The sequence below is a fragment of the Glycine max genome, chromosome 3 (assembly GCF_000004515.6).
Source record: "Glycine max cultivar Williams 82 chromosome 3, Glycine_max_v4.0, whole genome shotgun sequence".
In the NCBI taxonomy this organism is placed as follows: Eukaryota; Viridiplantae; Streptophyta; class Magnoliopsida; order Fabales; family Fabaceae; genus Glycine; species Glycine max.
In genome coordinates this window covers 28,076,761-28,103,211 of record NC_016090.4, presented here as the reverse complement: position 1 = coordinate 28,103,211, position 26,451 = coordinate 28,076,761, and the positions used below count along the sequence as shown (strand labels likewise).

General features: G+C 35.4%; 1 pseudogene; it reads right to left on the bottom strand.

Moving 5' to 3' along the window:
* Window positions 1-718: 718 nt before the first annotated feature.
* On the bottom strand, window positions 719-25,765 carry LOC100793174 (G-type lectin S-receptor-like serine/threonine-protein kinase RLK1; annotated as a pseudogene).
* Between the last annotated feature and the right edge of the window lie 686 nt (window positions 25,766-26,451).

Here is a 26,451-nt window from a genome sequence, read left to right as displayed (position 1 = left end):
AATTGTCACACTCAACACAAATTAGCTTTTTATTAACACATAAATATAGTATAGAGAAAGAGAAAGAGAAGGGAAAGCTTCCTTTGGATAAGGATTAGATACTCAGCTTCCCACACACTCAACATGATAACACGTAAATCAGTATACACACTCAACCTCACACACATACACACTCAAAACATCCCTTTACCTACACAATTGTGTACACAATACACTTGTCTACAATATATATTTTACAATTGTCAATAATCTGTGTTGTTTCTTGCAGGAAGTAGCTGCAGAGGTGGTTCAAAAGTTGCAACCACATGAAGCATCAGCTGTGTTTATTGAGGTGAAATTTGAAGACCAAGGTATTTATCCCATTTTGTTTTGGATTGCTTAGCCTAAAACCTTGTTAGTTGTTACTATAAATTGAATTCACTAAAAATGAAATAAAAACTATATGAGAAGTAAGGATTGCCTTAAAGTTTGTGTTTGGTGGTACTCCTAGGCTTAGGATGTCATAGTCTATGTAAGAGATTAGGACCATGTCTCTACTTAAAGCAATATTTATAATTAGAGCAATATTTATGATTAGGACCACAATGTAACATTCACATTCCCTTCTTCCACCATCTTAAAAGCAATATTTTTGATCATTTTCATAAGTTTCCATCTTTGAGTCAAGAATCTTTGTCACATTCCCTTCTTCCACCATCTTAAAAGCAAAAGATGGGAACTAGGATTTCTCTAAAGTTTCACTAGGATCATAGTTTTTCATTCCCCCAATGATCTCTACCAACACCATACCATAGTTATAAACATTACTTTTCTCTGATATGGCAAAGTTTGTGATCCACTCAGGTGCAAGATACATTGTAGTGCCTCTAAGTGTCGTGAACACATGCCTTTGTTCACGTGTCATGAGCTTAGCCAAACCAAAATCAGAAACCTTGACCCTAAAATTATCATCTAGGAGCACGCTTTCTGGTTTAATGTCACAATGAATAATGTTTGACTCATAATCTTCATGTAGATAAGCAAGTCCTTTTGCTGTTCCAAGTGCTATGTTATACCTTGTATCCCAATCCAACACAAAATCCTCTTTGTTCTTGTTGAATATCCATTTATCCAATGAACCATTAGCCATGTACGCATAAGCAAGAAGTCTATGTACCATAAGCATTGTCTTCATATTATCTTCATTCATTGCAACTTGAGCATGGTTCTCTCTAATATTTGGTGCTTTAACATGATATTCATTGCAACTTGAGCATGGTTCTTTCTATTGATTGATCCAGTTTTGCAGTTTTACTACGTAATTTACTCAAATTACCAATCCTGTGGTTTAGATAAGATGGACCTATAACTAGGATAACATCATTAACATAAATGGACATTGTTTCAAACTCTTTGTGACAAAGGAAATTAGATTCTAAGGTTTTGTGAGTAGCTCAACAAAACTAATTGAATGTGAGAAATCAAACTAAAGCTTTAAAGAGTAGATTGCATGCATTTAGTGAATCAAGTTTGTCAATTATAAGGAAAGAAGGACTTAATGAGGAAACTAGAAAGTAATTGTTTCTAGGAAAGGGGAAAAAATGATTGCTTTGTGATTGGGGTATTTGTTGAGTTAATTTCTTTGTGATTAATGGCCAATTGCTTCTGTGACTAGTGCTGAGTTTTGAATGATGTTTTTTCATTTTTCTTCATTCTGTAGCCTTATGGTTAGTGCATTTGTGGCAACTATTTTGGCTTTTGCTTGCTTCTCTGCGGCAGCTTTAGTTGCAAGGCGTAGGGAGTACCTCTACTGCTTGCTTTTAGGAAGCCCTTGCCACCATTGTGAAAGTTGAAGCCATGTTTTAATCTCTATAATATTTACTATTAATTAGCAGCAAGATGTTAAGTAAGTTACACAACTGTCAACAATACAGCTTTATCTATATTCATGTCAGATTTTAGAGCATTATAAATCTAAGATTGCAACTTTCTTTGTATCAGTTTTTTGCATGTTTCAATAAATGTTGGTTTTTTTCTGGTTTATTAGCACTTGTTTATCCATTAACAATCTGGTCATTATTGCACACACACACACACACATACACACACACACGCACATAGCCACACACACATACACACTCACACACACACACACACACACACACATAACCTACTCATTTGATGAAGCACTTAAAGCAAATTTAAACTTTAAGCCTACTGTTCAGAATTTCGACAAGTGCACCGGATTGCACAAGTAGTATAAAACGGTAAGAACCGAGCATCGAACTCTCAAGAAACTTGTGTTATTTGGTAAACTATTTCAGCAAATAGGTGTCTGGTGTGTAAATGTAAGTGTGAATATGAACAGGTGTATAAACTATATGTGCAAAAAGAAAGAAAATCACGCGAGAGAAATGATGTGTAAAAACAAGTAGAAACACGTTGGTCTTCCTAATAGGTGCTTGATGCTAAAAAATACTCATGTGTTCTTATGGTGTCTCCTGAGATACTAAACCTCGATTCCTTATGATAGTTTAGCCTAGTCCTAATCAAGCATCGTCCGCAGATTCCTCTTGTAAGACTAAACTTAACCAGGACCGCATTAAGACACACATACACAACTAAGTTATCACACCCCGATTCCTCGTGATAGTACGACAACTTAGCCCTGCACTATCAAGGACTTTAGAGTCAGACCAGTTTCCACTGTTGAATGACCCTAACAAAGCATGCATCTACTTGATCAAGGTAAAGGCATACTGGAGTGAAAAACAGATAGCACAGAGAACACACAAAACATCATTAAATAGATAGAAATATATTTACATCAGGTACCTACAGGGAAGATCCAATAGAGGATTTAGCTTTCCATACCATGAAGCCTTCTTTACAACAAAGAGAAGAACAAGATAAAAGATTGCAAAAATACAAGTGGTGAGGATGTCTCCTTCACCTCTAGGATCTCACAATCACTCACAAACTCATTTCAAGCTCTCAAACCAGCTCCTACTTCAAGCTCTGGTCTCTGCAGATCTTCACATAACAAAATCTCTCAAAACTCTCTAGAACTTGGACCTTTCTCTCTCTAGAAACTCTAGACATGCAAAGCTCTGAATCCTAATCCAAACTCTCTCTCTAAAATCTGATTTCAGGCTTAAATAGGTGGCCTTGTTCGTGCTCGTGCGCTTAGCGCACTTATGAACCGCTTAGCGCACATTAGTGAATTTCGGCTTAGCGCGTGCCTTTCTCGCTTAGCGGATGAACTGAAGCGGTGCACTTAGTGAGATGAAACGGTGCGCTTAGCAAACATGTACAACTCATCTTCTTCCAGAGCCTTCCTCGCGCTTAGCCCATGAGTGTTGCGCTTAGCAAACGCTTGCTAAGCCAGCAGATTGGCTTAACGAGAAGGTGAAAAACAGCACTTTCCAAAGATTGCCTAATTAATCTGAAATTGAGAGAAAATGATTATTAAACACACAAAATGGAAGTACTAAGTATTTATTATCTATACTTAATAGAAAATACTTATAACACTACAAAATAACCATAAATTGGAAGAGTTTGATACAATTTACACAAGTTTTATACACAAAAGTTAGTCGTTTTCACCAACTAACAACTCCCCTAAATTTATAGTTTTGCTTTTCCTCAAGCAAAAAGAGAACAACCCACTTGTCCTCAAGTGACAATGACATGCAGTGATATGTACAAAGGTGTATGCAATAAAAGTTACTGATTGCATGATAAGAGAATGGAATGGTCCGTCATCCGGCTGATTGCTCCCAGTGGAAGAAGATTGATGGTTTGTATCCAGATTTCGGCAAAGAGGCAAGAAATCTTAGGCTTGGATTAGCTAGTGATGGAATGAATCCATATGGCAATTTAAGCACTCTACATAGTTCATGGCCAGTTCTACTAGTAATTTACAATTTGCCTCCTGGGTTGTGCATGAAGCGAAAATATATGATGTCGTCTATGATGAGAATTGATATTTTTATTATTTATGGCTTACATATATGAAAATGATAGATTAAAAGAGAAAAAGATAGAGAAAATATCAAAAATGAAGATTTTTAACATGTTATCACTTATCTTTTTTATCTTAATCTTTTATTTCTATTATCTTTTATTTATCTTATCTTATCCTTTTTTACCTTTATCATCTTTTAATTTAAATCTTTTATTTTTATCTTTAAATCTTTATTTTATCTAATATATTTCTTTATGTATTGTTTTAAAAGAAGAGTTTAAAGTGAAAAAGAGAAAATCAAACCTAATATAATTGGGTCAAGGTCACATAAATCAAACCTAATGCGGGCTGTGGGCAACCCGCGGACCAAACCCGCATAGTCTGCGGGTTAAGCGGGGCGGGCCCAAAAATATGACATAACCATGAACCGTTTAAAAAAATTGGTCCGTAACCCGCACGGATCGCGGGCCCTGTGAGCCTGTTCATGGACCTGGACCCGTTTATCCACCCCTAACTGCAAGCAGGATGCATGCTGCAGAAACTAATGAGGGTGTTTCCAATAATCACAGTTGAGGATGATGACAGTCACAAGGATCAGAGCCAACGTGAGGTCCAAGGACAGGAATGCATGCATCAACATTTCCTTTTCCCGATGTTCTATGTGTTTCCTTTATAGATTCGGACAAAACTAAGATGCAATTCCTTATAAGCTTTCAGTACTATTCTCCAATTAGAATCAGAGTTACCCCTTAATAAACTATACTAACCTTTAATTCAAACCTTTATTACACTAATAACCAAGGTGAAACTCTAATTCTAATTGGCTAACAGCATCAAGAGCACATAAAGAATTGCATCAAAGTGATAGTTTGGAACCACAGTGGACCATGTTGAAAAAAACATGGTAGCCTTAAAGCTATTCTCTGGTGTGGTGGGAAGTCGGTGGGACACCATGGTTTTTGAGTCCTTACCGCCAATCCAAACACACTGTAAAAGTATATCCTTCCTTTTCCTTTGTGCGTATCAAATTGATCAGCAGAAAGAAAACACAGTTCAAGGATGTCCCATTAAACCCACTTCCTCTTCAACACTTTTCTTAAGTTTCTAAGATACAATCAATTATACCCATAGCTAGAAGAAAACTCATCACAAAACAGTTTCATAAGCATTGTTCGATAGAAAGCTACCATAGCTCACTAACTACAGAAAACAACTCTAAGAAACTTTTAATTGAACTTAACAACTTTCTAGCTGAAATTACCATTGAAACGAAGCGTTTAACACGAAGAAAAACAACACACGCACCACATAACATTTGAAAAACCAAAATGAAGACAAAAAAAGTGAAGGAATTACAGCTTCAGATCGTCATCGATCTCGAGCTTCTTCTGGCAGTTGTGGTTGGATTTGCAATGTTGAACTGCACAAAATAAAATTGCGGAAATTGAGAACCCAACGCAACATGAATTAATCGAAGCGATACGATAAAAAGAAAAACTAGGGTTTGGGAATGAAACCTTCATGGTGTAGTCTCTTCCTGCAAGAAAAATGAAGAAACGAATGATAACTCTGTTGAGAGCTTCAACTCTGTTGAGAGCTTCAACACTTGGAACATGCACGTGAAATGAACTAGGGTTTTACCCTACTTCGCGGAGTTTTGGGCACCGGAAACTGAAATTGCTTTGACCACCCAACAAATTCTTGTAAATTTCAAAAGTATCCATTCTAATAAACATATGGATTTGATAAGAGTAAGTTTACAAATTCGTAATTCATAAGGCTTACGAATTCGTAATCCATAAGTAACACGTAATCCGTATACGGATTGACAATCTGTATGTACATATTATAGTTTTTAAAAAAATATATATTTTATAAATTAATTTAAAATTAATGATCCATGCAGGATTCAAACATGTGACTTTTACATTACTAACACAACCCTCTAACCAACTAAACTAATAGACCAATTATATTATAAAATAATTAATGTCGTTATATATAACACTAAAATTTCTAATCTATATTTAATATACATATAAATTTACATAATAAATTTTGTGATAATTAATTTTGATCTAATAATTATTTTCTTTTACATACATCAATTTTTATGAAATCTGTGATTTTTATTTAAAATTTATATATGTAAAAAAATACATTATTATATTAAAATTAATTGTAATGGCAAACATTTTGCTATTAGCACAACCTACATTGGTGCCTTTTAGCTATATTTCCAAATTGCCCCCTGATAGAAACATGATAGAAACGTGTTTTCATTTTATAAATGGGGGTTGAAAAAACAAGGGACAATGAAAACACGATTTCGGTGTACAAGTATGCAACGAAATCTTGTTTTCATTATTATTTGGGGGTGCAAACAAAAAAATAAAGCAATAGAATACAATTTTGTTGTAAAGTGTACAACAGAATCGTATTTCTATTATACACTGGGGGTAAAAAAATTAACTCAACTAAAATGCGATTATGTTTTTATCCTGTACAATGAAATCATATTTTCACTACACACAACACAATGGACATACAATTTCATTGTTGTATGTACAATAATGAAATTGTAAGTCCGTTGCAATTTTTTCACCCTTTATTCCAACAGCAAAAACAAGATTTCATGTAAATCCAATAAATGGAATCGCATTTCCGTTGAGTCCATTTGTCGCCCTCAACCCCTTTTCACTCTTCCTTCTTCCTCCCATAACTCACCCATCACCTCCCGACTTCTTCCATTCTTGGTCTCCCTTAACTCGCACATTCTTGGTCTTCATCCACAACAACACAAATGGCACAGATGAACACACAACAACACAAATTGCAAGTGGAATCATTAAACCCAAAGTCAATCTTCCAAACAGTGCAATCATACACACAAAATCAAATGAAGAATTGAAAAGCCTATGATGGGGAAAACCTCTTTTGTAGTGAAAAGCCCAATTCCAGCAAAGGATCGACAACCGATTAGTGCCATTCGCGATGCGGCATGATGCAATCTCTATCCTGGGTGGGGTGGCCAGCACAATCTGGAAATAGATCTAGCTCGGATCAGATCTGGAAATAGATTTGGAAGAGGAAAGGACGATGATGGTGGTTGTGATTGCAAAGGATAACAACGGTGATAGTGACTGCAATGACAGTGGAGTTGTTTTGGGTGAGAAAAAAAAATAGAAAGTTAGGGTGGGGACTGTGGCTAAACGTGGAGAGGGGAAGAGAACGAAAAAGGTATGCGAAAATGGAACTATGGGTAATCAAGTAATTGCAAATATTTGGTAGTACCAATAGAATTTTTTGATAGTGGCAATAGTAGTCCCATTTCTTATGACATTGTTTTAAAAGATACTTTGTCCGGGTCAAAATTAATCTCGCTCGTGGTGTATGGTTGTCGTTGATCCAAGAAAATTATGTAAACGGTGAAAATCGAACATGGGCTCTCTCGTTAAATTTAGTTGGGAAAAATGTTTTTTATTTTCATTTTCTAAAAATGTTTTTTATTTTTAAATTTTAGATAGAAAAGCTTTCAGTTTTAAAAAATAAAAATATTGAAAAATATATAGTTTAACTATTTTCAATATAGTAACAAAACTATTTTTAATAAAATTGTGAAATTTTTTTATAAATATAAATTTATAAATAAATTTTAAATAATAAGAATATATTTATGTTTTTTCATAATAAATAAATTTATAAAATATATCCTCAATAATATTAAGTTCAAGATTTAAATATATTTTTTTGTGCCCAAATTTTTTTCATATTTTTAATAATCTATGAAAAAATGCATTTATAGTATATATCCTCATAATATTAAATTCAAGGCTTTGATATATTTTTGGTGCCTCAAAATTTTTTAAATTTTGTATTTGGTGAAGTGAGAAAAGTACCAAGAAGGGGGTTGATTTGGTGTTTTGAAAAAATTTTATGACTTTTTTATTAGTTGGAAAATATTCCTAATGATTATTTAGAAGAAACTACTATAGCTTAAAAAATTGTTTGGAGCTCAAAATATAAATTCAAGTTGCTAAGAATGAAAATGCAACAATTCTATTAAAATAAACCCTTTTATTTCAAAGATGGGTATTCAATAAAAACCTTTTGATCAAAACCAAATTGTTTATGTTGTTTAAGATGTAGAGTAACAAATTTAATGTTCTTAATTAAAACCAGATTTTAGAGTTATGCAAAAGCAAAAAAGAAAGAGATGGAGAAGAAGAGTGCACAAATATTCTTATACTAGTTCACCCTAACCTTGGATTACATCTCATCCTTATCCTTTAAGATGAATTTCCACAAACACAACCAGTTCATAACTGCATCAGCAACCACTGGATTTCACAACCTTGCCAACTTCCCATTGGATTTTCAACCTAGTTTTTGCCAAACCATCGCCACCATTGGATTTTACTCTTACTAGATAATTCTGGGTTTTACAGAATATGGGTATGTGCTTCTACTACACAGAGAATAAATTTTCTACTCACAAGAGGAATTATACTCGGGAATAGGATGTCTCACTTATAACTAAAGTTATTACAAGTTATAGAGCTCGATACAAAAGTGGGTCACTCTCACAAAGAGGGTTGAAGCTAGAACACAAAATTTCTCACAAAGAGATTTTGTTCAAGATGTTGTAGAAATGGAGTGCTTCAACTTAGTTCTTCATAGCATTCGAAAATGCCTTAAAAGACTTCAAATAGACCATTGGAGAGGGCTCCGCACAACTGTCATACTTATGTAATAAGAAAAATCATTTCCCAACTATAATGATGTGATAGCTGTCAAAAACATTCTGAGGTTCCATTATGAGGAACCATTTTGAAGAACCTTTCTGATGGTCATTCTAAAAAACCATCACAATATTTATTCTGATGTTTTACTTAGAATGAATCTATGCTAGATGAATTCCTTTGATGAATTTTAGATTGATGTTTCATTCTAATGTAGTGTGACTTCATTACTTTTAACACTTCTTCATATCTTCAAGCATTCTGAAGTTGATTACTTCATAAAGACTCAGTAGAAATTATAATTGTTGGTGTGTTAGTGTTCTATCCAAGGTCAGACTGAGTATTATTGTTCAGTACTTTATCTTGAGGCTTCTTACCAGTGTTTTCCATGGACAACTATAGCTTTCAACAAACTTGCATCTTCTCATGCAGATAGATCTTACTTTATGATGTGCCCTCAATAATTGTGGCAGCATATGGAAATTGAAGAACTTTGAAACAACAATCTGGTCAAATTGTTCAAGTGATGCATTCTCAGTCTCTTTGAACTATTCTGATGTTCAGGAAATCAGAGTCTTGGTCTTTATCATTATGATGTTGACTTAGAAGGTTAAGTGCTCCAGTAGTTTTCAAGTTGAAATGCCAAATATTGATGACACCAATGGGTGGAAATGACTACTAAATGCATTCTTGACGATAGATGCCTATATACAACACATGTGTTTGGTCCCTGAGCACATCTTTCATTTTCGTCTGATACACCATCTACAGAGATAGAGTGAGAGTTTGGAAGAACCAAAACAAAGCAACTCTTTCATGACAATGACTGGAGGAATATTCTGATTCTAATTTCTGTATTTGTTAATGACTTGTGTTTCATTTTTGTTGTTTGTAACATCAAGATCAGCGGGACTTGTGGTATATAAAACAATATTATGCCTAATTCCTTATATGATCTTTAAACAACTTAATATATAATTTTAATCAAATTATAAATGTTGTGACAAATCCATAATTAATCAAAATTATAAAGATCACTTAAACATAAAACTTAGTCATATGAGAATAAATCATGTTATGCATTTCAAGATCAAGATATAATACAATGATGAATAAAATTCCCACATATAATTTAATAATTGAAACATAATATTATGCATTTGATTTCATATATATATGCATGGAATAAAAATTTTTCAGAATATATTCATGCATAAAATAAATCAAAACTCAATAAATTGCAAAGGTAAATAGAAATACATAAGAATATAACAAATGAAAAACAAGTAAATATCAAGGAACTTGTAATGATCTAGTGGTTTGTGCAAATTCTAGTAACTTGTTGGTTGTGTGTTCAAAACCTAATTAGTGCAAAAATGGTGCATTTTCCTTTTTTATAGAACAAAAATATTGTGGTATCCCCAAAATAATGACTGGTTTAATAGTAAGGATTTAATTAACAAAAACCATGGTAAATTTTTTTTTCTTATTTTTCTTTTTCATTTCTTTCTCTTTTCACCATAACTAGGTTTAGAAGGAAAATTCTCACTATAGAGTCCTGAATGGCCAGTTCACAACTCTATTCGGAGTCATTTCTTTCTTACCGCTCATAATCTCTAAACTATTTTGCTGTCTCAAAAGGAAGAATGTACCAGTCATTACTTTAGGTCATCACGTGAAAATAAAAGAATAAAATACGGTCGATAAACTCTTTTACAAATAAATTTGCTAATGCTTTCATTTCTAATAACAAGATTGATCATAAATGCATTAATCATTTAAAGCTGTCCAAAATATGGGAGTTTTACAAAATACATAGTGTCATCCAGAGCAAAGGTGTCCACAGTGATGGCTTCAGCCACATGTATACAATCATCAAATTCCTATACAACAGGTCTACCCATACAAAAACCAAAGAGTAAAGCATTGTACCCCAGTTCCCCTTGACTGGCTCATGTTGGAGGTAGCCATAGGTTGCTTCCCCTTGTTGCTAGCATACGGCTTCATCCTCTTGTTACCATTTCCTCTGAAAGGATGGTTTCTATGAGGTCCTCCAACACCTCTAGCTTGCCTCTTCTTCATCTTATCTTCAAAAATCCTGCACTTTGTCACCAGCTGGTTAAAATCCATGATCTGCATGTAGCTAATCGCCTGTTGGATCTCCAACCGAAGCCCATTCTCAAACTGAGCACATAAATCTTCCTCATTCCGAGCATCTTGGTATTGAGGCCAATACTATAGAAGCTCATTAAACTTGGCCGTGTACTCCCCAACGGACATGTTTCCTTGCTTCAAATCCAGAAATTCTCTCGCCTTCCTCTTCCTGAGATCTCGTGGAAAGTAATTCTCCAGGAATTTGTCCTTGAAGGCATTCCAAGGAATCACGCCTCCAGGTGCAACAAACAAAGGCTTCACGAACTTCCACCAATTCTCGGCCTCCCCTTGGAGCATAAATGTCGCATAAAGGACCTTATGCTCCTCAAGGCAACCCATCGCCTCGAAAATCTTCTCCGTCTCAGCTAACCACAACCTAGCACCTTCCGGATCATAGTCTCCACTGAACTTTGGCGGGTGGTTCTTACGGAAAGCCATGAGTCCTCGATACTCCGCCAGCTCTACATCACGTTAGAGTTTCCAGCACAGCGGTGATGCGGTCGAGGACATCACGGTTATGATCCCTACCACGTCCTGCCATACCTATCCTGTAGGAAAACTATTAGTACCCAAGAAATCCTAATGAGAGAGTGTACCACACAGGCTATGACAGTTATAACAACATCCTTCTCTTTATACATACTTATACACACAACAACCCTATGAATCAGTCACACATCCATGCTCAAGACAAAAAGGCAGAAATACACACAATGTGTGACTTAACGTCACTCCCCGAAACCTACTTCCAAGTTTCAGAGATACACAACATTCACACAGCAAGACCATAACAGGTTCACTAGAATCCAACTTTTGCTCTGATACCACCAATTGTGGCGTCCCCAAAATAATGACTGGTTTAATAGTAATGATTTAATTAACAAAAACCATGGTAATTTTTTTTTCTTATTTTTCTTTTTCATTTCTTTCTCTTTTCACCATAACAAGGTTTAGAAGGAAAATTCTCACTATAGAGTCCTGAATGACCAGTTCACAACTCTATTCGGAGTCATTTCTTTCTTACCGCTCATAATCTCTAAACTATTTTGTTGTCTCAAAAGGAAGAATGTACCAGTCATTACTTTAGGTCATCACGTGAAAATAAAAGAATAAAATACGGTCGATAAAATCTTTTACAAATAAATTTGCTAATGCTTTCATTTCTAATAACAAGATTGATCATAAATGCATTCATCATTTAAAGCTGTCCAAAATATGGGAGTTTTACAAAATACATAGTGTCATCCAGAGCAAAGGTGTCCACAGTGATGGCTTCAGCCACATGTATACAATCATCAAATTCCTATACAACAGGTATACCCATACAAAAACAAAAGAGTAAACCTAACAATCAGTCCTAGATACACCCACCCTCAAAAAGTATATAAAACTAGTCCATGGAACTGTCCACTATGATGAAGAGCCTCCACTGGTCGCCATCTCTCTCGGTCCACTATCCTCCGTAGAGTCTGCCTCAGATGCCGACATGACTTCCTCGGGAGAATCCACCTCAGGAAGTGGGTCCTCATCGCCCTCTAGAAAGTCAAGAGCATCCACCGCAGGCTCAGGAGGTAGCTCCTCGGGATCCTCCTCAGGGTCTTCCTCGGATGACGTCACCTCGATCACTTGGACTGGCTCCACTAGACGATATGGTGTAGGCGTGGGTAGTATCCACTCCACAGTGCGCTGAAGCGTGCGCACGGGTTCATCTGGATGCACCAAAGAAGTCGCCGTAAATCGAATCGTGCCCCGAAATCGGCACCTCGTGTTGCCTTCGAGGGTCTCCCAAGCTCCCTCTAGGCACTCCATCTCTACTCGATCATGGATTAGCTGCGCCGCCATCACGATCTACAAGGAAGAAAAGAAAGGGGTAGACTCTTTCACAAGAATCTAACCATGCCACAACACAATACTTCTCATAACCATTACATGCAAGTAAGAGGGGTATCTTTAGGCTTTTCATCTCTGGTAATCGATTACACAACCTTGGTAATCGATTACCAGAGGCCAAACTCGAATCACACAGCTTCAGGACATGAAAACCTGAAAAAGGCACTGTGTAATCGATTACACATACCTGGTAATCGATTACCAGTGACCCATTCCTCTGTGTAATCGATTACACAGACTGGTAATCGATTACCAGAGGCCTCTACAACCTGCTACCTTCATTTCTAAGCCTGGTAATCGATTACACCCCCTTGGTAATCGATTACCAGAAGCCCTCATGACTTCCTGATCTCGTTTTCAAGCCTGGTAATCGATTACACCCCTTGGTAATCGATTACCAGAGACCATCTTAGCCTCCTGTCTTCATTTTTAAGCCTTGTAATCGATTACCCACCCTTGGTAATCGATTACCATAGGCCATATCTCACATATCAATCAAATTTCACAGCTGGCCAGCCACCACAAGCCCCCATGCTTTGTGGTCTTTGTTCCTTTTATCTGTTGACTGCCAGGAGCTCGTCTGTTTAGGTACATCACAAGTTCTCACTGACTGACTATGCCCGGGTTGGGTCGGGATTGGTCAAGCTTGGTTTTGGGCAATAGCACCCCACCTGACGTCCCCAAGGTCTCCTGACCCCCGCGACATATCTCCAGGTACCACTCTGTGGTCAACGAATAAAAGCAGGAAGTTCACCCTTCTACACTTCCTCATCTCAAGCTTGTAGGATTATGGGGTACCCATCACATGTGGTACTAGGTGGCGGTCGGGCGATGGTGCACAACAAGTTTTCCACATCCACAAAGCGCGCATAAACCCATCATCCCCTGTTGCCCACCTCCAACTGAGCTCACGTACTCCCATGTAGCCCATATCCTCGTTTCTCTCAACACCAGGTCCCTATCAATCCTCCCAAGCTTCCCCAACATTCAAGTAATTCAACAATCAAACACCACAAACTATCACAGCCAAGAAAACAGGGCAAAGGCAGAAAACTCTGCCCAAAACACCAACCAAAATCACAGCTTTTCTCACTTAAAGACCCCAGTAACAATTCCTTCGTTCCAATTCGTTAACCGTTGGATCGACTCCAAAATTTTACTGGAAGTCTCTAGTACATAAGCCTACATTTTTACCGTTGGGATCTACTAGCAAACATCCAGAACTCATTCTACATTACTCTTTCCACAACCAGCAAATACATGGCATTTTTCTGCACTTATGCAAAATTCTGCTGCACAATTTCACAGCAAAATTCTGCATAAAGTGCAGATTTCGAAAAACCACACTTCCTCTGATCCAATCTTGCCCAAATCAAATCCTACAAGTCCCAAATCATGTATCAATCATGTCTAAACCAAAGTCAAGCTTCAAACCACAGCAACACAAAATCTAGGTGTCCAAAACCCCTCAATTCAATGGTTTTTCTAGGTTTGAAAAGTGAAATTGAGAATGAGGTAAATTTGAAGCAAACTCTCACCTCACACCAGTCCATAACATCAATCTAAACTTGCTCAAACTGGATTTACGCTTAAAATCTCACCGAATCAAAATTTGACTCTACAACACCCAAATTTACCCTAGAAATGGCTCTTTGTTCACTTTGGTCATTTGTTTTTCTCTCTAGCTCAGCCTAAACTTTCTCATAAGTCCTAAATGGCATTTCAAGCTAGGATTAACTCATTTTAACCTCCATTTACCACAGAATCCAGATTTAACCTTCCAACTCTCAAAGCCTCACTTTTTTTTCACTCATAACACCACATTCTCACTTTCTAACCCTAGGTTAACTCTACCCTTCATCTCTAACAGTTTTCCATAAGCAATTTCAGCACATAAACATCACAAGCATCATCATAAAAACCCTAGAACTGAATGGGTAAGCTTAACTCATCCAAACATGGCAAGTTCGACATGCTTTCAACAAATTCCTTCACAAATAACTATCATGAAGCAGAAAACTAGCAAAACTACCCATCATATCTCCCAAAACCCCATACCCACGAAAATCAAGAGAGAAAGAAGTCCACCCAAACCTGAAATTTCGAAGTCCCACACGTAGAGACGCGCTTCACGACTCCGAAAATGCCCTCCTTTCGTGATTTGGAGCAGAAATGATGGCCAAAGGTTGGAGCTTTGTTGGGCGACAATGGTGGAGGAAGAAGAAGGAGAAAAGCAACGTGAGGGAGAGGGAGAGAGAGAGCTGTCTGAAATTGGGCTGAGTGAAGAGAGAGAGAGTTGTTTTTTAGTTTTAAAAGGCTTTTTCCCTCTTTTATTATTATTTTATTTAAGCTATGCCACATGTCTTCATTTGAGTGGAGAAAGAAGGGCCCACTTTCTCTTTTGATTGTGACCCATACTCAGCCACAAAAAGTGAGAAAAATATGACCTTTGAAACGCTAAAATCCTACCTCGGTTTGCGTGTCATTTCTCCGGTTCCAGTTCCTCGCGTTTCTCTGCGTCCGTCGGGGCCAGTTTTCGAAAGTAGGCAATATATATATCAAAACGCTCAGAATAAGATCCCGAGCGTGGCTCAGAGGTTGGTTTTGTTAAATTTTAATTCGCACGCAAAATGATGATTTTTAAACTAATTAATTAAGAATTAACCCATAACCTCCCAGTTATGGATTTCTCTTCCTTAATTAGCCTAACCCGCATATCTTGCCCCCACTATTCCTACTTCTATCAAGAACATATATGCATATACACTGAATAATACTTATATATATATATATATATATATATATATATATATATATATAATCATTCAGAATACATCGTTTCCAAAAATTCCGGGTAGAAATTTCCAGGATGTCACAAATACTATTCATCATCTTCAACCCCTGCTATCTCGAGTAGCTCATTCCTTTGGTTTTCTTTTAAATAAATAAATAAATAATAAAAATAAGATTAGGTCATTAGAACTCTCACTATATATAAGAACTCTTAACCCTAAAGCAGTTCAACAAAACATTATGTTCTTTTTTCTCGGACTTTCAAGAACCCTAACAAAGCAACCGGATGAGGAGCTTTTGAGAGCACCAGAAACACCACCATTGCTAACAGAGAATGTAGAAGCAAATGACTTTGGTGTTTTGATGATGATCATGATGATTTGATGCAAATGATGCAAATGCGCTTTTCAAGTTTAAATTCAAGACAATGATTCAAGAATACAAGCCACAACATCAAGATGATCACTAGTATGTCAGGAATGGAATTCCTATTTGATATAGCAAAAGGTTTGGCCAAGTAATTTAAGTTAAAAAGTGTTTTTCAAGAGATTTACTCTCTGGTAATCGATTACCAGAGGATGTAATTGATTACCAGTGGCCAAAAATGATTTACAACAGCTACTAAATATTTGAATTCAAATTTTAGACTGTGTAATCGATTACACAATATTGGTAATCGATTACCAGCAGTTAATAAATGTTTTAATTCAAATTTTTAAACCTGTAATCGATTACACAAATCCTGTAATCGATTACCAAAGGAGAATTTCAGAAAATAACTTCCAAGAGTCACATCTATTCAAATGGTTTATGAATGGCCATTAAAGGTCTATTTATATGTGACTTGGAAACACGAATTGTGAGAGAGTTTTCATTGCCCAAAAATTTTTATCCTCTCAAAAGATTAAGAGAGTTTTTCTGAATTGAAATGTCTTATCCTCTCAAAGATTCCTTGGTCAAACACTTGCATATTCAATAAGGAATTGTGATTGATCTTCATTGTACAATCTATCTCTTTCAAGAGAGATTTCTTCTTCTCTTCTTCTTACTTCTGAAAAGGGATTAAGAGACCGAGGGTCTCTTGTTATAAAAGAATTCTAAACACAAAGGAAGGATTTTCCTTGTGTGTTCAGAACTTGTAAAAGGATTTTACAAGAGAGTGAAAAATCTCAAGTGGGTTGCTTGAGGAATGGACGTAGGCACGGGAAGTGACCGAACCAGTATAAATCAAGTTTGCATTTCTCTCTTCCCTTAAACTTATTTTATTTATTGCTATTTATCTTTGGCTTGAAAGAAGTTTATTTTGAATTGTCTTTTGAGTAATTCATGTTAAGGGTGCATTGTTAATCTAAAAATAGAGAGTGAAATTTTAATTGGGGAATAGTTCTTGTTATCTTAATTCAACCCCCCCTTCTTAAGATAACTGAGGCCATTTGTCTAACAGAGAACGCTTGAGCGACTACCTCGAGGTAAATTATGAGTTACTCACGCTTGGGGATTAGAATGAACATGTGTAGGGATTCCTAGAAGATCAATTTTTGGGTTATTTTGGGTTGTTTTATGAAATGTAATTTTGTTCTTATATTTTAAATCACGGATTTATTGTGTTTGACGGACTAATTGGTATCCTGATGCAAAATTATTGTGAAATTGATGTGTTCCTCTATTGAGTGAGAATCCTAAAAAATTGGGCTTTTTTTCTAATTGATGAATTAAGCAAGGAGGAATTTACCATAAGGGGAATGACCTCTTTCTGTTCCTCTATTGTATAATTTCTTTAGATACTCATAACATTTTCTCTTTTTTTGCCAAGGATATATTCTATCAAATTGTACTTTATTTTTGAAATAATTCTAAAAAAAAAAATTGTGATTAATTTCCGTGATGATGGTGCAGTGCTCGAAATCAAGCTGTTGTTTCTAATTGTTGGTTGAATTTTCATGACTTCGTTAGAATACACTTAAGATATACGTGTATGTGTGTGTGTGTGTATATATATATATATATATATATATATATATATATATATATATATATTAAACTTACATTAATATTTTAATATATTTATATTAATGTTTTTTAGTACATTTAATTACTTATATATATATATATAATATTTATCTAATGATATGTTTATTATTATCGTTATTATTAATTATATATATATATATATATATATATATATATATATATATATATATGTGTATATATTTAGTATTACATGTCTTTGTATAGTGGGGTGTTATATATATTTGATGCATGTAAATATATTTATAAGCTTTGAAGTTAGATATATCTTATTATTATAATACATGTTTATCTATTTGTTAAGTATATTTTGTAGTTAATTAATTGTGGGATGTTAAATTATGGACATGGGATATAGTTGTGAAAAAGTGAGTGGTTAATATTTGATGTGATATTACTCATGTTGTGAATTGTGAATTATATAATAACCCGACTAGTGTTTATCTTGGAAAAAATGTTTATGTGCGAAGTGCTGAAAGAAAATTGTAGGTTCCAAGTTAGGAACCTAAAGTGTGAAATTGGGGGCAATGTGTTAAACATGTTTGAAACACAAGTGTGAGGTCATGGGTATTGTATAATTCATGAGCAGTGTATGCATGCAAAAGTTATTTTTAGGGGTTGGACCTAAATCAGGAAGGTGAGACCTTAACGGATTTTTGGAAGTCTAGGCCTTGGGGGTAAAGACACTCAGTTTGAGTGCTCCTTTAAGCTTATGTTGATTCCATATGATTGGAGCAATCTTGCAAAATAGAATGACCCTGACTGGTCACTTTATGATTTTACTTTGTGAGAGTTATCTGACATACCCATTGTGTAGCGTGTCTTGTTATGTACGACGATCTCGAACTCATTCACCGTTGGATCGTCGTGAAATTTAAACACCAGGTTCACAACCCAATTCCGAGAATTTGCACCGTTTGAAATTTCAAAATCATGTCTGAGCTTATAGGAAAACCCTTCGCATTGTAGCCTTTTAATTTCCCGCAGAAACCCAAAACTGTCTCGGTAAAACTATGATCCCGGTTTCATTAACCGTTGGAGTTTCATGAAATTTGGATATGTTGTTAGAAACTCAATTGTGAACACTTCCACCATTGGGATTTGTGAGATAATATTCGTGGAGGGAGAGAAAGGAATCGCATGAAGACAATACAAGTGAAGGTTTCAATCTCTTCTACGTCTCTCTGACGTTTGAGAATTCTATTAGAGCAGTCGGAGGAATAACTGAAGGAATCTCAGGGAACCACTGGTGATGTTGTTATCGCTGGCTGAAGGCACGTGAGTCCGCTCAGAGATAAAGGATGAGTTATTCACAATTGGAGATTAGTGAGAACATGTGTAGGGATCCTTAGAAATATCAATTGGAATGAGTTTTTGGGTGTTTTTGCAATTTTCATTTTATCCTTATAATTATTACAGTGAATTATATATGTTTGACAGACCAATTATTGTGAAATTGATATGCTATTGTGTTGAGCGTGAATTCTATAAATCGAGCATTTTTCTAATTAATATGAATTGATGAAATACAGTAAGGAAAAATTTAGAGAGAGATATTGATTTTGTATTTTCTGTTTTTCTTGTTTTTTTTAGGTTTTTATTTATATAATTTTAAAAAAAATAATATCATAATTGAAATTGACCAAAGTGTTCATATAATTATTTAGAATTTGTGCATTGAAAGCTTACTTTGATATTTGTGATTCAATATGATGTATGCTAGCTTATATATATAGAGGTAGTTATTTATATTAATAATTTATGTAAATAATATTGTAGAGTGTTATAGTATGATTCCAAAATTTATTAAGTGCTGGAGTTTCAGAATATTATGGTTAAATTTGATGAACATGTGTGTGTTGTACCTTATGAATATCATTAGGAATGTTATGAGATGGTTGATGTGATGTTATGAGATGTTAAAGTGTGGACATGATATTCGATTGTGAATAAGTGGATGTGTTTAACACTTGATGTTACATTAATTATATTGTGAGCTATGAATTATACAATAACCCGACCAGTGTTTATGCGCAGCGTTAAAGAGAAAGTGTAGGTTCCTAGTTAGGAACCAGTGTTAAATTGTAGCGCAGTTGTGTTAAACATGTTTGAAACATGAGTGTGAGGTCGTGGTATTGTATAATTCATGAGCAGTGTTTATAAATGAAATATGTGATGAATTATGGAATAATATGTTGCCTTGAGATTATAATATTGTTATTGAGATTAAGTAAAAGTGTAAAGTAGAACATGTGTTGAATTGTGAGATACGTGAAAACATGCGATGGTGGATGGTGACATTATGAGATGTGAAATTGTGAATGAGTTTTGGTTGTAAATAAGTGTGTGATTAACTCTTGATGTGACATTATTTGTGTTGTAAGCTGTGAATTGTACAATAACCCGACCAGTGTTATCTTGAGAAAAGTGTAAATGCGCAGTGTTAAAGAGAAAGTGTAGGTTTCCTATTTAGGAACCAATATTAAAGAGAAAGTGTAGGTTTCCTATTTAGGAACCAGTGTTAAATTGTAGCGCAATATGTTGTACGTGTTTAACACACGAGTGTGAGGTCATGGGTATTGTATAATTCACGAGCAGTGTCTGTGTGCTAAAATGATTTAGGGGTTGGACCTGAATCAGGAGGGAGAGGCCCTGACGGACTCTTCGGAGTGTAGGCCTTGGGGGTCACTAGGTTTGAGTGCTCTTTTAAGCCTATGCTGATCCCATATGGTTGGAGTATTCTCGCAAAACATCGTGACCCTGACTGGTCTCCCTATGATCTTACTTAGTGAGAGTGACCTGACAAACCCATTGTGTGGTGTGTCTTGTTATGTACTCCTAAGCGCCCCAGGGTGGTTTTTCACTGACATGGTACCACATTACATATAGGCTTGAGTCTTAGCATAACTGTCTCATGCGCTTGCTAATTGTTTATTATGAAATTGATGTGTTATTATGTCTTGATTAGAGTGTGCGATTCTTGTGTAATGTGATTGATGAGTGAAAAGTGAACTTTCAATGACAAAGTGGTGAAATTACGTGAATTACGTGTAACTAAGTTTTATTTGGTTTATATGATATGTATATCTAGTTGTCTTGTTTCTCTATTAGTTAGGAATGTGATAACTCACTCCCCGCGTGTTATTTGTGTTTGGATCCTATGATGATCTTGAACTTTGTGTTCGGGGGAGCAGATGACTAGGTGAATTGCTTTAAGGAACCATATGCTGAAGGACGTCGGGACACAACACTCTGATAGGATGTGGCATTGGGGTATAGGATTTTATAGACGGCCTTGTTTGAGCCGAAGTGAATTTATTATTTATTTAGAAAAGTTTTATGATGATGTTAGAAAGGTGAATGTGAGCCTCCTACCCTCTTGAAAGGTTTGTATTTAAATATGTGTTAAAAACTTGAATTAAGTTTATTTTTTTTAATTATTTCTATTAGTACATATATGTGTGGGGTAGAGGGTGTCACATTTCACCTTTTTGAAAAGAAGACTTGCCAAAGTGCCATTGCTCATGTAGTCATAAACCAACAATCTTTCTACTTCAACCTCACAAATAACCAATCAACCGAACCAAGTTCTTGTGATGAGTGAGACCAATGACATGTAACTCATTCTTGAACTCCTTCTCAACCTGTTGGAAAAGCAAATTGTTCAGTTTTTTCACTGCTATTGGAATAGCTGAGCCTATGTTTATCACTCTTTCATAAACAACACCAAAAGACCCTCTTCCTAGCTCTTTTTGGAAACCATTGGTAGCTCTTTGAAGCTCTTTATAACTGAAGCAATGCAAATTAGTTTCAAGGGCCTTTTCACTTTTGCTAATTCCTCTATGCTTCTTCTTGTACTGAAAAATGAAGAAAAAGATCCTACATAAGGCTCCAATTAATATGACATTGAGAAATGTAGAGCTGCCAAAAGCCACCCAAGCAACCACACTTTGTGACACCCTTTACCCATTACATATATACTAATAAAGGAATAAAAATTCAAATATTAATTAAAGTATTTTTATAATTTTTTTTTCAAAACAAGTCTTCCAAAGGGGAAAAAGGCTCACATTTATTTTCTTCTACATCATATTCAAACTTGTCCAAATAAATAATAAAGTAATCTCGACTCAAACAAGGTCGTCTAAGCTTCATACAATTAATATAAAACCTATATCCTAATGTCACATCCTATCAGAGCGTTGTGTCCCCGTGTCCTCTAGCATGAGGTTCTTCATAGTCATCCACCTATTCATCTGCTCCCCCGAACACACGTTCAAGATCATCACAGGATCCAAACACAACAACACACAGGGAGTGAGTTATCACATTCCTAGCTAATAGAGAAACAAGACAATTAAATATACATATTATATAAATGAGATACTACTTGCTTAAACATAACTCACGTAATTTCATCACGTTGTCATTCAAAATTCACTTTCAATCATCAATCACATTACACAAGAATCTCACACTCCAATCAAGATATAATAACACATCAATTTCATAATAAACAATTAGCAAGCGTATGCAACAGTTATGCTAAGACTCAATACTATATGCAATGTGGTATCATGTCAGTGAAAAACCACCCTAGGGCGCTTAGGAGTACATAACAAGACACACCACACAATGGGTTTGTCACATCACTTTCACTAAGTAAGATCATAGGGAGACCAGTCAGGGTCACGATGTTTTGCGAGAATACTCCAACCATATGGGATCAACATAGGCTTAAAGGAGCACTCAAACCCGGTGACCCTCAAGGCCTACACTTCGAAGAGTCCGTTAGGGCCTCTCCCTCCTGATTCAGGTCCAACCCCTAAAATCATTTTAGCACACAGACACTGCTCGTGAATTATACAATACCCACAACCTCATACTCGTGTTTTAAACACGTACAACATATCGCGCTACAATTTAACACTGGTTCCTAAATAGGAAAAATATACTTTCTCTTTAACACTGGTTCCTTAATAGGAAACCTACACTTTCTCTTTAACACTGCGCATCAACGCTTTTCTCAAGATAACACTAGTCGGATTATTATACAATTCATAGCTTACAACATAAGTAATTTCACATCAAGTGTTAACTATACACTTATCCACAACTAAAACTCATTCGCAATTTCACATCTCATAGTGTCACAATCCATCATCACATATTTACATGTATCTCACAAATTAACACATGTTCAACTTTACACTTATACTCAATCTCAATAACAATATTACAATCTCAAAGCAACATGTTATTCCACAATTCATCACATATTTCGTTTATAAACACTGCTCATAAATTACACAATACCATGACCTCACACTCATGTTTCAAACACGTTTAACACATTGCGTTACAATTTAACACTGGTTCCTAACTAGGAACCTACACTTTCTCTTTAACATTGCGCATAAACACTGGTCAGGTTATTGTATAATTCATAGCTCAATATAATTAATGTAACATCAAGTGTTAAACACATCCAGTTATCCACAATCGAATATCATGCCCACACTTTAACATCTCATAACATCACATCAACCATCTCATAACATTCCTAATGATAATCATAAGGTACAACATACACATGTTTATCAAATTTAACCATAATATTCTTAAACTCCAACACTTAATAATTTTTGGAATCATATTATTTACATAAATTATTAATATAAATAACTACTTCTATATATATAAACTATCATACATCATATTGAATCACAAATTTTAAAGTAAGCTTTCAATGCATAAATTTTAAATAATTATATGAACACTTTGGTCAATTTCAATTATGATATTAATTTTTAAATTATATATAAAAAACCTAAAAAGCAAGAAAAAGAGAAAATACAAAATTAATATCTCACTCTAAATTTCTCCTCACTTTATTTCATCAATTCATGTTAATTAGAAAAATGCTCGATTTATAAGGGTCATGCTCAACACAATAGCATATCAATTTCACAAAAATTGGTTTGTCAAACATATATAATTCACAATTATAACTATAAGGATAGAATAAAAAAAGACGGAAACACCCCAAAACCCATTCCAATTGACACTCTAAGGATCTCTACACATATTCTCATTAATCTCCAATTGTGAATAACTCATCCCTTACCTCTAAGCAGACTCACGTGTCTTCCGAAAGCGATAGCAGCATCTCTAGCAAGTTCCTAGGATTCCTCAATTTCTTCCTCTAGTTGCTCTGATAGGGTTCCCAAATTTTAGAGAGAATGAGAAGAGATTGAAGCCTCCATTTGTACTGTCTTTGTGCGATTCCTTTTTCTCCCTCCACGAAAATTATTTCGCAAATCCCAACGGTGAAGGTGTGCGCAATTGAATTTCACACAACATATCAAACTTTCATGACAATAACCGGGATCATAGTTTTACCGAGACATCTCTGGGTTTCTGCGGGAAAGGAAAAGGCTACAATCCGAGGGATATTTCTCTTAGCTCAGACATGATATCTAAATTCCCAACGGTGAGAATGCTCAGAATTGGGTTGTGAATGTAGTGCTCAAATTTCACGATGATCCAACGGTGAATGAGTTGGAGATCGTCATATTTCTGAGATATGTTTGGTGGGCTGCGGGAAAAAAAAAGAATTTTGAGAGGAGAAGGAGAAAAACGAAAATGAGGCCAAGAGGAGACACCTGACTTAACATAGCTATTTATACATAGGGTACTCCGCCTATTATTTTTTCTATATTTATTTATTTATTTATTTTTACTAAAAAGCTTTTTAAATTTATTTATGAAAAAAATGGGATGTTGCACACTTAAAGTGCTCTTACTATTCTCATTCACTTTGGCTTGTGGAACAACCAAAGAGGAATTATCTTTCCTCACTTTCATGAAGGTCTTGGCACAATTAAGTCCAACAACATCAACTCAACCATTGGAAAGAGGTAACTTCTTCTTAAAGCAACTATTACCTGATCTGAAAATGGTAACTGGACACATCCAATCTTCTAAACATGACTGCTTACATTGTTCCTCAGTAAAAGGCTTAAGAAGCACATAATCTAAAAGAGGCCAATCTGTATTTATCAACACTTCAAAATCATATTCAGCCACATCTTCTTTCCTTCCAATCAGCTCATCTTCTGCACATCCTTGTATGAAATCAGGCTTACAGCTACCATAGGGGTGATTAGGGTCAAGCAAAGAGTACCATTTTGGGCATTGACAACTTGACCTTTGATCACCTCCCAACGTGCAAAAACTATTAAACCCACAAACACCAAATAGGACTCCAAGCATCACTCTCAGAGGAACTCTTTGCATGTTGATAGAGTGTGAATATCCCATCAAAATTAAGAGTTTCTCTAAAGGAAGATTCATTAGTAGAGGCTCTACTCCATGTTGACAAGTTGTATCTCTCATTGTTCTTCCTCAAAATATACACGTACCCTAATGGTTCAAACACCAACCGAGTTCCAGGACTCGATGTGTTGGACTCTTCAATCCTAGTTTCATAGTAGTTTTCACTGGCATACTCAAAGGGTGAGTTCAAAGCATGAATCGAAAGAATACCATCCATTTGAAGAAGCAACTCAAACCTCCCCTTTGAGAAATTTGACTCTAGAAATCTCGATGAAAGCTTCTCACCCTTTTCAAGAGATTGTGAGGGCAACAAGGTGTCCCTTGGATCCTTTAAAGTCTCCCATAACACACCTTGATGGTTTTCATCCACAAGCACAAAGTTGCCATTGTCCTTTTAGAAACCAAGTGAAACTTTACCATTATGGTTATCATTTTTCCACAATAGCTCACCATTTAGGGCAGTGAGCACTAATCCATCATCAGCAGTGAGTTCAACCTTTGACCCCTTTGAAGCAGGAGTCTCTCCATTGGTATACCAAACAACAATTTTCTCAGGAATCTTAGCATACCAAATGAAAACCAAGAAATTATTAGTGTCCTCAAGTAGGACAAATCCAAAGGCAAAGTCACCAAGAGGTGAAACCACCCATGATGAGGGGTTGTTATTGTTGCTAGTTGTTTTGGCTAAAAGAGAATCACCAACAACTATGTTTCTTCTTGATTGACCATGAGGTGAAACCATCCATGAGGCTTTGCTAGTTTTTTTAAGAAGAGAGTGACCAATGATTTTGTTACTTCTGGTTTGAGCCACAACAAAGATTTGTAGCAAAACCATTGAGCAAGGCCATGTGGCAAGCTGATGAGAAACCATGACTAGGTAGATTCATGTGTTCATTGAGATTCTGTTTATGTAATTCATGCAATGTTTTATAAACAAGCCTTGTTTTTTTTAACCCACGATAATAATGTAAAGTATCCACCAATTTTGTTGATAACTAATTTCTATTAAAAAACCTAATTGACTATTTATAGTGAGATTTCTCCTTCCAATCACATTTTTTTCATCCATAAGTTCAAAGTTGAGACCTTAGTTAAAAAGACCAATGATATAAACAAGCCTTATTAAAATATTAGTTATTACTAACAATTATAATGAGTATTTATTTAATAAAAATTAAGTCTTTTCTTTCTTTCTTTTTACGGTATTATATCATGTTAGTCAATTCCAGCTGGATCCAAATTTGGTACGTATCCAACACGAATGAACGAATATGGCTAGCTATTATTTATTGCTTTCATTATGTTTCTATTGAATTCTACTGGAGCTTACTCTACTTTGTCAACAACATTATTTTAGTTACATACTAGTCATACACTCACACCCTAGACCAAATAAATCAATCAAAGATAGCAAACTTCCATGATTATGATTTGTCATTTGCCAGCGGATTGAACACGCTTTTTCAAAGTAAACATGTCTATGCATCCTGGAAAGAAAGAAGGAAATTTAGCTTAAAACTTGTTTCAAAATTAAAAACTCTATTTTTGCTCCACATG